This window comes from Oncorhynchus kisutch, linkage group LG24 (assembly GCF_002021735.2).
Source record: "Oncorhynchus kisutch isolate 150728-3 linkage group LG24, Okis_V2, whole genome shotgun sequence".
Lineage (NCBI taxonomy): Eukaryota > Metazoa > Chordata > Actinopteri > Salmoniformes > Salmonidae > Oncorhynchus > Oncorhynchus kisutch.
In genome coordinates this window covers 24,757,118-24,771,952 of record NC_034197.2, presented here as the reverse complement: position 1 = coordinate 24,771,952, position 14,835 = coordinate 24,757,118, and positions in this window count along the sequence as shown.

Below are 14,835 nucleotides of genomic sequence, written 5' to 3'. Positions count from 1 at the left end.
CATGGATAAAATACAGCTGGTCGGGATTTACTCTGTATCGGCAAGATAGAACAGCTACCTCCGGTAAGACAAGGGGTGGCGGTCTGTGTATATTTGTAAACAACAGCTGGTGCACGAAATCTAATATTAAGGTAGTCTCAAAGTTTTGCTCGCCTGAGGAAGAGTACCTCATGATAACCTGCAGACCACACTATTTACCAAGAGAGTTTTTGTCTATATTTTTCGTAGCTCTCTATTTACCACCGCAAACCAATGCTGGCACTACGTCTGCACTCAATGAGCTGTATAAGTCCTAGGTGCCGTGGACTTTAATGCAGGGAAACTTAAATCTGTTTTACCTCATTTCTACCAGCATGTTAAATGTGCAACCAGATGAAAAAAAAAACTCTAGACCACCTTTACTCCACACACAGAGACATATACAACGCTCTCCCTCACCCTCCATTTGGCAAATCTGACCATAATTATGCTGCTTACAAGCAAAAACTAAAGCAGGAAGCATCAGTGACTCGGTCAATAAAAGAAGTGGTCAGATGACGCAAATGCTAAGCTACAGGACTGTTTTGCTAGCACAGACTGGAATATGTTCCAGGATTCTTCTGACAGCATTGAGGAGTACACCACATCAGTCACTGGCTTCATCAATAAGTGCATCGATGACATCATCCACATAGTGACCGTACGTACATATCCCAAACAGAAGCCATGGATTACAGAAAACATCCACACTGAGCTAAACGGTAGAGCTGCCGCTTTCAAGGAGCGGGACTCTAACCCGGATGCTTATAAGAAATCCTGCTATGCCCTCAGTCGAACCATCAAACAGGCAAAGTGTCAATACAGGACTAAGATTGTATCCTACTACACCGACTCTGACGCTCGTCAGATGTGTCAGGGCTTGCAAACTATTACAGACTACAAAGGGAAGCACAGTCACGAGCTGCCCAGTGACACTAACCTACCAGACAAGCTAAATTACTTCTATGCTCGCTTCGAGGCAAGTAACACTGAAGCATACATGAGAGCACTAGCTGTTCTGGATGACTGTGTGATCACGCTCTCCGTAGCCGATGTCAGTAAGACCTTTAAACAGGTCAACATTCACAAGGCCACAGGGCCAGATCGATTACCAGGACGTGTACTCCGATCATGCGCTACCAACTGGCAAGTGTCTTTACTGACATTTTCAACCTGCCCTGACTGAGTCTGTAATACCAACATATTTCAAGCAGACCACCATAGTCCTTGTGCCCAATAACACTAAGGTAACCTGCCTAAATGACTACTGAACCGTAGCACTCACGTATGTAGCCATGAAGTGCTTTGAAAGGCTGGTCATGGCTCACATCAACACCATCATCCCAGAAACCCTAGACCCACTCCAATTTGCATATCGCCCTAACAGATCCACAGATGATGCAATCTCAATCGCACTCCACATTGCCCTTTCCCACCTGGACAAAAGGAACACCTATGTGAGAATGCTATTCATTTACTACAGCTCAGCGTTCAACACTATAGTGCTCTCAAAACTCATCAATAAGCTAAGCACCCTGGGACGAAACACCTCATTCTGCATCTGGATCCTGGATTCCTGACGGGCCACCCCCAGGTGGTAAGGGTGGGTAAAAACACATCTGCCACGCTGATCCTCAACACGGGGTCCCCTCAGGGGTGCGTGCTCAGTCTGCTCCTGTACTCCTTGTTCACCCATGACTGCATGGCCAGGCATGACTCCAACACCATCATTAAGTTTGCTGACGACACAACAGTGGTCGGTCTGATCACCAACAACAATGAGACAGCCTATAGGGAGGAGGTCAGAGACCTGGCCGTGTGGTTCCAGGATAACCTCTCCCACAATGTGATCAAGACAAAGGAGATGATTGTGGGCTACAGGAAAAGGAGGACCGAGCACGCCCCCAATCTCATCGACAGGGTTGTAGTGGAGCAGGTTGAGGGCTTCAATTTCCTTGGTGTCCAAATCACCAACAAACTATCATGGACCAAACACACTAAGACAGTCGTGAAGAGGGCACGACAAAACACATTCCCCCTCAGGAGACTGAAACGATTTGGCATGGTTCCTCAGCTCCATCGGGTAGTGCGTACGGCCCAGTACACCACTGGGGCAAATATTCCTGCCATCCAGGACCTCTATACCAGGCGGTGTCAGAGGTAGGCCCTAAAAACTGTCAAAGACTCCAGTCACCCTAGTCATAGACTGTTCTCTCTGCTACTGCATGACAAGTGGTACCAGAGTGCCAAGTCTAGGTCCAAGAGGCCAAGTCTAGGTCCTAAACAGCTTCTACCCCCAAGCCATAAGACTCCTGAACATCTAATCAAATGGCTGCCCAGACTATTTGCATTGCCCCCCCCCCCCCCCTTTTACACCGCTGCTACTCTCTGTTGTTGTCATCTATGCATAGTCACTTTAATAACTCTACCTACATGTACATATTACCTCAATTACCTCGACTAACTGTTGGAGTTAACTGCACCTCCGATTGCAGGCCAAATAAATGCTTCACACAGTTCAAGTAACAGACACATCTCAACATCAACTGTTCAGAGGAGACTGTGTGATCAGGCTTTCATGGTCAAATTGCTGCAAAGAAACCACTACTAAAGGACACCAATAAGAAGAACAGACTTGCTTCGGCCAAGAAACACGAGCAATGGATATTAGACTGGTGGAGTCCAAATTTGAGATTTTTGGTTCCAACCGCCATGTCTTTGTGAGATGCAGAGTAGGTGAACGGATGATCTCCGCATGTGTGATTCCCACCGTGAAGATTGGAGGAGGAGGTGTGATGGTGTGGGGATGCTTTACTGGTGACACTGTCTGTGATTTATTTATAATTCAAGGCACACTTAACCAGCATGGGTACCACAGCATTCTGCAGCGATTCGCCATCCCATCTAGTTTGCGCTTAGTGGGACTATCATTTGTTTTTCAACAGGACAATGACCCAACACACCTCCAGGAAGTGTGAGTTGTGAAGAGTGGGACCGTAGAGTGAAGGAAAATCAGCCAACAAGTGCTCAGAATTGGTGGGAACTCCTTCAAGACTGTTGGAAAAGCATTCCAGGTGAAGCTGGTTGAGAGAATACCAAGTGTGTGCAAAGCTGTCATCAGGGTAAAGAGTTGCTTTTTGAAGAATCAAAAATATATTTTGATTTGTTTTAACACTTTTTTGGTTACTACATGATTCCGTGTGTGTTATTTCATAGTTTTGATGTCTTCACTATTATTCTACAATAATAGAATAAAGAAAAACCCTTGAATGAGTAGGTGTGTCCACACTTTTGACTGGTACTGTATATATCACTATTTAATCAAATAAAAATCACCACCCCATTAACTCTTTGCAGTAAAATCTCATACACCCATGTACTACCACTACATCATTCCAATACTTTGACTCTATTTGCTCCTGCACCATGCCAACGCCATGGGAGGGCGGACACCACTCCTTAACACACCCTGTAACTCTTCTGGTCAAATCTTGTGTACCCAAATACTTCTCTGCAGCTGCCACCACAAAATCTATTCTCTATAATTGACGTTCCATTTCTGTGGTACAGTTGATAACCAATGCTATGAACCGTAAGAAGCCAACCTTAATGAAACATATATCACTCGTTGGCCTATCCCTCTGTGCTGGCACAAATCTACTTCTCACTGGGATCCTCTCAGGATCCCTCACATTTGACCCATCCTCCTCCACTTTCTTCACTGCCTCAGCATATGACACCCTCTGCACTATTCTGACTCTGGCAACTTCGACCTGCCTATCTCGCACCCCTACAGTTTACACACACTACTTTATCCACCGAAATACACAATCCTCTGTCCCATGCCGCCCTACACACTTCCCACATCTTGTAATCTCCCTCCTTCACACAGCTGCAACATGACCATAAAAGAAGCTGCATGGTCAATCTGAAGTCTGCATTGCCCGTAAGAAGTCTGCATTGCCTGTAAGAAGTCTGCATTGCCTGTAAGAAGTCTGCATTGCCTGTAAGAAGTTTGCATTGCCTGTAAGAAGTCTGCATTGGCTGTAAGAAGTCTGCATTGCCTGTAAGAAGTCTGCATTGCCTGTAAGAAGTCTGCATTGCCCGTAAGAAGTCTGCATTGCCTGTAAGAAGTCTGCATTGCCCGTAAGAAGTCTGCATTGCTCGTAAGAAGTCTGCATTGCCCGTAAGAAGTCTGCATTGCCCGTAAGAAGTCTGAATTGCCTGTAAATGCAGCATTTATGGTGATATGGCCTCTGCATAAGTCAGTGCATTCCTACTTATTGCGCTTCGCCGAGCAGTGCAGAGCTTTTGTGAAGGAAATTGTCAAGGAAGTGAGTTTGTGTTTACACAGGACCTTCCGACCTCACCTACCGTCAACCAATCATGTCAAATTTGAGAGGCACATGCACAGCGATGTGGTACAGAGCTCAATTTGCCGCAATTGCATCATCCATAGGCACCACCGACCACAATTGCATCATCCATTGGCGCCACCGACCACATTTTCAGATCAAGCATAAATTGGCTCTAAATGTTGCACCTGAAACAGAGCAGGGGATTCAAGCACAAAAGCTCTAACAGGATAACTGATATACTGTATCCTAACATGACTTTGTCTGGTAGAGACTCTGAATTAAAACTCTGACAATGACTCCTCTGTTTCACCACGCTCCCCACCGGTTCTACTTCGCACCAAACGTAGGGCGTCACAGACACAGGGAATCTTCAACTTTAGCTGAACCTTTTCAACACTTAACACCACTTCAGTTATCACTCCTTTCAATGTTGCCCTGCTCCGGAGAGGAAAGCAATTCACAGTTATTTTCCCAGGTGGAGTAATGCAGAGCGCACACTCCCTCTGTACAGCAGAAATGCAAAAAATCTACACGATTTCACCTCGAGTCACTTTCACCGACCCAACATTCCCCAACCTATTCTCCACACAATCTGACACCACATATGGATCAGCCAGAAGACATGGATCCATTCTCTACAAATATCTTAGTCCCACTGGTCAAAAAAACATATTTACTGTATCACCATCGGGAGGAGGCTCAAACTCGGCGGTCACCACCACACCTGCCACAGCAGTTAATTTCATCCTCACTCTCCTCAAGTTCAATTTCCTTCTGCAGCACTACATATTTACTCATAATATGTTCCACTTTTTTCCTTTTTTTCCCTGCCCGCCTTCTTACCAACCTCTATGGGTTCCCCTGACTCCATCTCCTAATCCGACAAACATTTGGGCATACCGGCCATCTTGTCCTTAGGCTAGGCATCCTTCAGTGATCATTCATAGCAGCTCCAAAAGGTAAAGGTTCATGTGAAAGATGTTGCGTGTGTTTAATTACCTGCTCATTTGTCACACCTAATAAGATCATTTTCATGAGACGATATCATTCATGATTTGATCTTCCTGACAGACATATAGCAATGTTATTTTACTCTGCAAATGATGACTGGATTGGCAGATTTACAATTCACTTTAATATTCTCTGGTTTGATGTAATACTTTCTGTTTATAAAATGGTTCTTATGGTAGTCTACTGCTGTTCATTGACACAGGCCTAAGTGGTGATGGATTGCATTTTTCCTCTATGACCATCAGATGGCGATGCAATGTCAGCTAATCTCTTCCTGAAAGATTGCCCATGTGTGTGATGACTCTCCATAGATACCCGCTCCTTCACGCCCACCACACTGCAGTTAATCAGCAGAGGAGATAGATTGGGTAGATGTGCCCCCTGTTAATGGAATGACTCATGTGTTTCTCAGGGGCTCCTCAGAACCCAGCCAACAGGGTTCTAAATTCTGAACCAAGCCGGCTGTTTGTGTGTGTGTGTGTGTGTGTGTGTGGATCATGTATGTTTGCTATACCTGGAGAATGTTGTCCTTCAGGTGTACAAGCCCATATCAACATGCAGTGCCTTCGGAATGTATTCAGACCCCTTGACTTTTTCCACATTTTGTTACATTATAAAATGTATTAAATAAATACAAATCCTCAGCAATCTACACACAATACACAATAATGACAACGCGAAAACAGGTTTGTAGAAACTTTTGTATAAACCATATATAAATAACATAAATACCTTATTTACATAAGTATTCAGACCCTTTGCTATGAGACTCGAAATTGAGTTTAGGTGCATCCTGCTTCCATTGATCATCCTTGAGATGTTTCTACAACTTGATTGGAGTCCATCTGTGGTAAATTCAATTGATTGGACATGATTTGGAAATGCACAGACCTGTCTATATAAGGTCTCACAGTTATGCGGCATGTCAGAGCAAAAAAACAAACCATGAGGTCGAAGGAATTGTCTGTAGAGCTCCGAGACAGGATTGTGTCGAGGCACAGATCTGGGGATAGGTACCAAAAAATGTCTGCAGCATTGAAGGTCCCCAAGAACACAGTGGCCTCCGTCATTCTTAAATGAAAGAAGTTTGGAACAACCAAACTCTTCTTGGAGCTGGCCGCCCGGCCAAACTGAACAATCCGGGGAGAAGGGCCTTGGTCAGGGAGGTTACTAAGAACCCGATGGTGATTCTGACAGAGTTCTAGAGTTTGTCTGTAGAGATGGGAGAACCTTCCAGAAGGACAACCATCTCTGCAGCACTCCACCAATCAGACCTTTATGGTAGAGTGGCCAGACGGAAGCCACTCCTCAGTAAACGACAGCCCGCTTGGAGTTTGCAAAAAGGCACCTAAAGACTCTCAGACCACAAGTAACAAGATTTCCTGGTTTGATGAAACCAAGATTCAACTCTTTGACCTGAATGCCAAGTGTCACGTCTGGAAGGAACCTGGCACCATCCCTACGGTTAAGCATGGGGGTGGCAGCATCATGCTGTGGGGATGTTTTTCAGCGGCAGGGACTGGGAGACTAGTCAGGATTGAGGCAAAGATGAACGAAGCAAAGTACAGAGAGATCGTTGATGAAAACCTACTCCAGAGCGCTCAGGACTTCAGACTGGGGTGAAGGTTCACCTTCCAAAAGGACAACGACCCAAAGCACACAGCTAACACAGAGCAGGAGTGGCTTTGGGACAAGTCTCTGAATGTCCTTGAGAAGCTCAGACAGAGCCCAGACTTGAACCTGATCAAACATTTCTGGAGAGACCTGAAAATAGCTGTGCAGGAACACTCCCCATCCAACCTGACAGACCTTGAGAGCATAATTGCTGTCAAAGATGCTTCAACAAAGTACTGAGTAAAGGGTCTGTATACTTATGTAAATGTGATATTTCTGTTTTAAATATAAAAATAAAAAAACACGTTGCTTAGTCATTATGGGGTATTGTGTGTAGATTGATGAGGGAAAAAACAATTCAATCAATTTTCAAATAACGATGTAACTTAAAATAATGTAGAAAAGGGAAGGGGTCTGAATACTTTCTGAAGGCACTGTATGTAGCCTTAGAAACAAGGTTAAAGAAATCAATAAATTGTAGATAACATCAGATAACATTCATATATTCTGGTTATCGCTGAATCTCACTTAGATAATTGCTTTGATACAGTGGTACCAACATATGGTTATAAAATCTAGAGACAAGTCAGGAACGACAATGGGGGAGGTGTTGCTGTATATATTTAGAGTCATATACCTGTAAAATAATATGGCCATAGGTTCACCTGCCTCACCTAAAGCCTACTCTTGTTGGAACTTGCTGTATACCACCGAGCGCAAAAATTCTGGATTTTGATAATATGTGTGAAATGCTTGAAATGTGATATTAAGACAGAGATGTATTTTCTGGGTGACCTAAATATTGACTGGTTTTCATCAAGCTGTCAACTCAAGAAAAATATTCAAACTGTAACCACTGCCTACAATCTGGTTCAGGTAATCAGTCAACCTACCAGGGTATATACAAATAGCACAGGAAAGAAATCATCCACCTGTATTGATCACATCTTTACTAATGCTGCAGAAATCTGCGCTAAACCTGTATCCACACCCATCGGGTGTAGTGATCATAATATAGTAGGCATAATCTAGAAAAAACTAAGTTGGGCCTAAAATTGTGTATAAGAGATCATACAAGGGGTTGGGTAGTGATTCCTATGTTGAAGATGTAAATAATATTTGCTGGTGTGTTGTTTGTAATGAGGAGCAACCAGATTCCGCACTTGACGTATTTATGAAATAGTTTCTTCCAGTTGGATTGATGAGGAATAAAATAAATGGTATGTTACAGACGGACGAGGCAAAATGGCAAGTCAGTTTGGCTGCACAGGTTGTTGGCAAACATCCTGTAAATTGAGAATTAAAATAATAATAATAATTTCACTTTCTATTTAAACCAGGTAGGCTAGTTAAGAACAAGTTCTCATTTACAACTGCAACCTGGCCAAGATAAAGCAAAACAGTGCGACACAAACAACAACACAGAGTTACCCATGGAATAAACAAACATACAGTCAATAATACAATAGAAAAAAAGTCTATATACAGTGTGTGGAAATTAGGTACGAGGTAGGAGAAGGAGGTAGGATAAATTATGTTGCCTAAACTAAACAAAAGAAGGCGAAACTGTAGTATGATATAAAGGGGAGAAAAAATGATGTAAAAGATGATAGTAACATAGTTTTAAAGTACATGACATTTTGGGCAAAACGATTAACTCAGCTCCATCCTTCATTGAATCAGATGGCTCATCACAAAACCCTAATGATTTTGCGAACTCATTTCATGACTTGAGTAGCAAACTTAGGAATGACATGCAAACAACAAACTCTGAACCTTCAAATCCACGCATAACTGACCAAATTATGACCGAATTATGAAATTCCGTAAAGTGAATGTGGAAGAGGTGAAAAAAGTATTGTTGTCTATCAATAATGACAAACCAGCTGATACTGACAACTTGGATGGAAAATTACTGTGGATGGTAGCGACTCCCACTGCCACTTCTATTTGCCTTCTCTTCAATCTAAGCCTACTGGAAAGTGTGTGTCCTCAGGCCTGGTTCAAACAGGCGAACAAACAGCCTGCTACCGTCAAATGGTGTTTGACCAGATACAATGCTATTTCACAGAAAACAAATTAACAACTGACTTTTAGCACACTTATAGGGAAGGGCACTCAACATGAAAGGCACTAAAACAAATGACTGATGATTGGCTGAAAGAAATTGATAAGAAGATAGTGGATGCTGTTTTATTAGACTTTCAGTAGCTTTTGACATTACCGATCATTGTCTGCTGCTAAAAAAAACACGTATTATGGCTTTACATCCTCTGCCATATCACAGATCATTAGTTACTTATAGCTGTCCTGGCCCCTTACTTTTTTACATGTTTATTAATGACCTGCCACTGGCATTAAGTAAAGCCTGTGTGTACCCCTGGGATGACTCAACACTATACACGTCATCTACCACAGCAAGTGAAATCACTGCTACACTTAACAAAGAGCTGCACTCAGTTTTAGAATGGGTGGCAAGTAAGAAGCTAGTCCTAAATATATCAAAAACTAAAATCATTGTATTTGCAATAAATCATTCGCTAAACTAATGTGACAATTTAACAAGTTGAAAAGACTAAACTGCTTGGTGTGACCCAAGATCAGGGTTTCCCAAACTTGGTCCTGGGACCTCCCAGGGGTACATGCTTTGGTATTGGCCCTAGCTCTACATAACTGATTCAAATAATCTACTCATCATCAATACAAAATTTGCACCTCTGGGAGGCCGCAGGACCGAGTTTAGAAAACCCTTCCCGAGATTGTAAACTGACATGGTCAAAACATGTCATGACGCAACAGAAGCTATGATGGGGAGAGGTCTGTCCATGGCAACAGCTAATGGGGATCCTAATAAATACTAAGACTGCACCTGACTGAAGTGGTGCTGCTGTACTGAAGGTTGAGAGCAGCTGAGTGAGAGTTGAGTGGATGCTCACATCACAACACAGAGCTGTTCCACTCTCCATCCCTCTCTGCTCTGCAGCATTGAGAGCTCTCTCCTCTACTGTGAGGGTGCTTTTGTTAAAGCACCGCTACTCTGGGACAGTCATCTACTTAGAGTCTCTTAGAAGAGGACCTTGGTTGATTTCCCATTACTGTACCTTTCTCACCTTTGATGCATCAAAGCTGAGCAGGTCTATATAATTAATGAGAGAAGTGAGAACGTGAAATTGTGTTGGTTATCTTCAGAACATTCATATAGGAGCATCTTTACAACCAGGTAGAATCAGACAGAGAGTGTGGATAAAAGAGAGAAAGGGACATAGAAAGAGAGAGAGAAAGAGTGTGGGAGATAGGGAGCACATGTCACACAGTGTACAGTACACATTGTTCATATGGTATATGTAAAAGCAATAGTTGATGATATTTCTCTGTCCGCTTTTGTATATGTTCTAGATCATGCATTCTATTCTACTAGGTACAGATTATTATTATTTATAACGTTTTTTTTATATATATATTTTTTGCCCCTTTTTCTCCTCAATTTTGTGATATCCAATTGGTAGTTGTCTTGTTCCATCTCTTCAACTCCCGTATGGACTCGGGAGAGGCGAAGGTCGAGACCCATGCGTCCTCTGAAACACGACCCTGCCAAGCTGCACTGCTTCTTGACACACTGCTCGCTTAACCCAGAAGCCAGCTGCACCAATGTGTCGGAGGAAACACCGTACAACTGGCGACCGTGTCAGTATGTATGCGCCCGGCCCACCACAGGAGTCACTAGAGCGCGAATGGACAAAGACATCCCGGCCGGCCAAACCCTACCCTAACCGGGACGACGTTACCCACTACCCTTGGTATTATTTGTCAACATGCAATAATTGGAAAACAAACTGGATGATTTACAATTAAGACTATCCTACCAACGGGACATTAAAAACTGTAATATCTTATGTTTCACTGAGACTTGGCTGAACGATGACAAGGAAAATATAGGGCTGGCTGGCTTCTCCGTGTTTAGGCAGGACAGAGCAGCTATGTCTGGTAAGATGAGGGGCAGGTGTGTGTGTCTATTTTTCAAAAACTGCTGGTGTGCGATGTCAAATATTAAACAAGTCTCGAGGTATTGCTCACCTGAGGTAGAATAACTCATGATAAGCTGTAGACTACACCACATCTACCAAGAGAGCTCTCAACTATATTATTCGAAGCCGTCTATTTACCACCACAAACCGACGCTGGCACTAAGACCGCACTCAATGAGCTGTATAAGGCCATAAGAAAACAAGAAAATGCTAATCCAGAAGCGGTGCTCCTAGTGGCCGGGGGACTTTAATGCAGTCAAACATAAATCCTTTTTACCAATTTATACCAGCATGTCACATGTGCAACCAGAGGAAAACAAACTCCAGAGCACTTTTACTCCACACACAGAGAAGCATACAAAGCTCTCCCTCGCCCTCCAATTGTAACGATGTTCATCTGAGGAAGAAGGAGTAGACCAAAGCGCAGCGTGGTATGTGTTCATATTTCCTTTAATTAAATGAACACTAAATACAAAAGAGAATAAATCACAATCGAAACAGTCCCGTATGGTGCAAACACTGAAACGGAAAACAACTAACCACAACCCATAGTGGGAAAACAGGCTGCCTAAGTATGTAACGATTGACAAAAAAGGAACTAAGGTCAGGACGTGACACCAATTGGCAAATCTGACCATAATTCTATCCTCCTGATTCCTGCTTACAAGCAAAAACTGAATCAGGAAGTACCAATGACTCGCTCAATATGGAAGTGGTCAGATGACGCGGATGCTACGCTACAGACTGTTTTACTAGCTTAGACTGGAATATGTTCCGGGATTTATCCAATGGTATTGAGGAGTATACCACCTCAGTCACCGGCTTCATCAATAAGTGCATCGACGTGCATCCCCACAGTGACCGTACATACATTTCCCAACCAGAAGCCATGGATTACAGGCAACATCTGCACCGAGCTAAAGGCTAGAGCTTCCGCTTTCAAGGAGCGGGACACTAATCTGGATGCTTATAAGACATCCCGCTATGCCCTCAGACGAAGCATCAAACAAGCAAAGCATCAATACAGGACTAAGATCGAATCCTACTACACCGGCTCTGATGCTTATCTGATGTGGCAGGGCTTGAAAACTATTACGGACTACAAAGGGAAACCCAGCCACGAGCTGCCCAGTGACACGAGCCTACCAGACGAGCTAAATGCCTTTTTTGCTCGCTTGGAGTTAAGCAACACTGGAAAAATGCATGAGAGCACCAGCTCTTCCGGAAGACCATGTGATCACACTCTCTGTAGCCGATGTGAGCAAGACCTTTTAACAGGTCAACATTCACAAAGCCGCAGGGCCAGACGGATTACAAGGACGTGTACTTAAAGCATTTGTGGACCAACTGGCAAGTGTCTTCACTGACATTTTCAACCTCTCCCTGCCCGAGTCTGTGATACCTACAGACCACCATAGTCCCTGTGCCCAAGAAAGCGAAGGTAACCTGCTTAAATGATTACTGCCCCATAGCACTCACGTCATTAGCCATGAAGTGCTTTGAAAGGCTGGTCATGGTTCACATCAACACCATCATGCAAGATACCCTAGACCCACTCCAATTCGCATACCACCCCAACAGATCCACAGATGACGAAATCTCAGTAGCACTCCACACTGCCCTTTCCCACCTGGACAAAAGGAACACCTATGTGAGAATGCTGTTCATTGACTACAGCTCAGCGTTCAACACCATAGTGCCCACAAAGCTCATCACTATGCTAAAGACCCTGGGACTAAACACCTCACTCTGCAATTGGATCCTGGACTTCCTGATGGGCCGCCCCCAGGTGGTGAGGGTAGGCAACATCACATCTGCCACGCTGATCCTCAACACTGGGGCGGCACACCCTGTTCACCCATGACTGCGTGGCCAAGCATAACTCCAACACCATCATTAGATTTGCTGACGACACAACAATGATAGGCCTGATCACCCCCTCCTGTCTCAGCCTCCAGTATTTATGCTGCAGTAGTTTATGTGTCGGGGGGCTGGGGTCAGTTTGTTATATCTGGAGTACTTCTCCTGTCCTATTCGGTGTCCTGTGTGAATCTAAGTGTGCGTTCTCTAATTCTCTCCTTCTCTCTTTCTTTCTCTCTCTCGGAGGACCTGAGCCCTAGGACCATGCCCCAGGACTACATGGCATGATGACTCCTTGCTGTCCCCAGTCCACCTGGCCATGCTGCTGTTCCAGTTTCAACTGACCTGAGCCCTAGGACCATGCCCCAGGACTACCTGACATGATGACTCCTTGCTGTCCCCAGTCCACCTGGCCATGCTGCTGTTCCAGTTTCAACTTCCACCTGACTGTGCTGCTGCTCCAGTTTCAACTGTTCTGCCTTATTATTATTCGACCATGCTGGTCATTTATGACCATTTGAACATCTTGGCCATGTTCTGTTATAATCTCCACCCGGCACAGCCAGAAGAGGACTGGCCACCCCACATAGCCTGGTTCCTCTCTAGGTTTCTTCCTAGGTTTTGGCCTTTCTAGGGAGTTTTTCCTAGCCACCGTGCTTCTACACCTGCATTGCTTGCTGTTTGGGGTTTTAGGCTGGGTTTCTGTACAGCACTTTGAGATATCAGCTGATGTACGAAGGGCTATATAAATAAATTTGATTTGATTTGATTTGATGAGACAGCCTATAAGGAGGAGGTCAGAGACCTGGCAGTGTGGTGCAAGGACAACAACCTCTCTCTCAATGTGAGCAAGACAAAGGAGCTGATCATGGACTATAGGAAAAGGAGGGCTGAACAGGCCCCTATTAACATCAATGGGACTGAAATGGAGTGGGTTCCTTGGTGTCCACAACACCTTTTCCCCCTCAAGAGAATGAAAATATTTGACATGAGTCCACAGATCCTCAAAAAGTTCTACAACTGCACCATCGAGAGCATCCTGACCGGTTCATCACCGCCTGTTAAGGCAAATGCTTGGCATCTGATTGTAAGGCGCTACAGAGGATAGTGTGTACGGTCCTGTACATCACTGCGGCCAAGCTTCCTGACATCCAGGATCTATATACTTGGCGGTGTCAGAGGAAGGCCCAAAAAATGGTCAAAGACTACAGTCACCCAAGTTATAGGCTGTTCTCTCTGCTACTGCACGGCAAGCTGTACCGGAGCGCCAAGTCTAGGACCAAAAGGCTCCTTAACAGCTTCTACCCCCAAGCCATAAAATTGCTGAACAACTAATCAAATGGCCATCTGGACTATTGAAGTTAGTGCTCCCCCTTTGTTTTTACACTGCTGCTACTCACTGTCTATTATTTATGCAGTCACTTTACAAATGACCTTGATTAACCTGTACCCCTGCACATTGACTCGGTACTGGTATATAGACTCGTTATTGTTATGTACATTTCTTGTGTTACATTTTGATTGATTCAAATTTTTTTTTACTATAGTTTATTTAGTAAATATTTTATTAACTGTATTTCTTGAACTGCAATGTTGGTTAAGGGCCTGTAAGTAAGCATTTCACAGTTAGGTCTACATGGTTGGATTCGTCGCAAGTGACAAATCAAATTTGATTTGATTTACAGTGCCTTAGACCACTGTGGCACTCTGGAGGCTACTAGGTCCAGATTCATAGATTTTCTGATGTGTTTTCTTGCTTGATCATATGACATATAAAATTATCCTTGAAATAGAAGCCAGGTGTGTGTGATGATGATTTATACTAATGATGGCCTGAGGCCGAAATGTTGGTGTTTGGTTTTCACCTTTCATTTATTAACTTTCTTAATTTTTTGGGCACCGTGATGTTTAAATAAACAAGCCTTATTTTATTTTATTTATTTTATTTA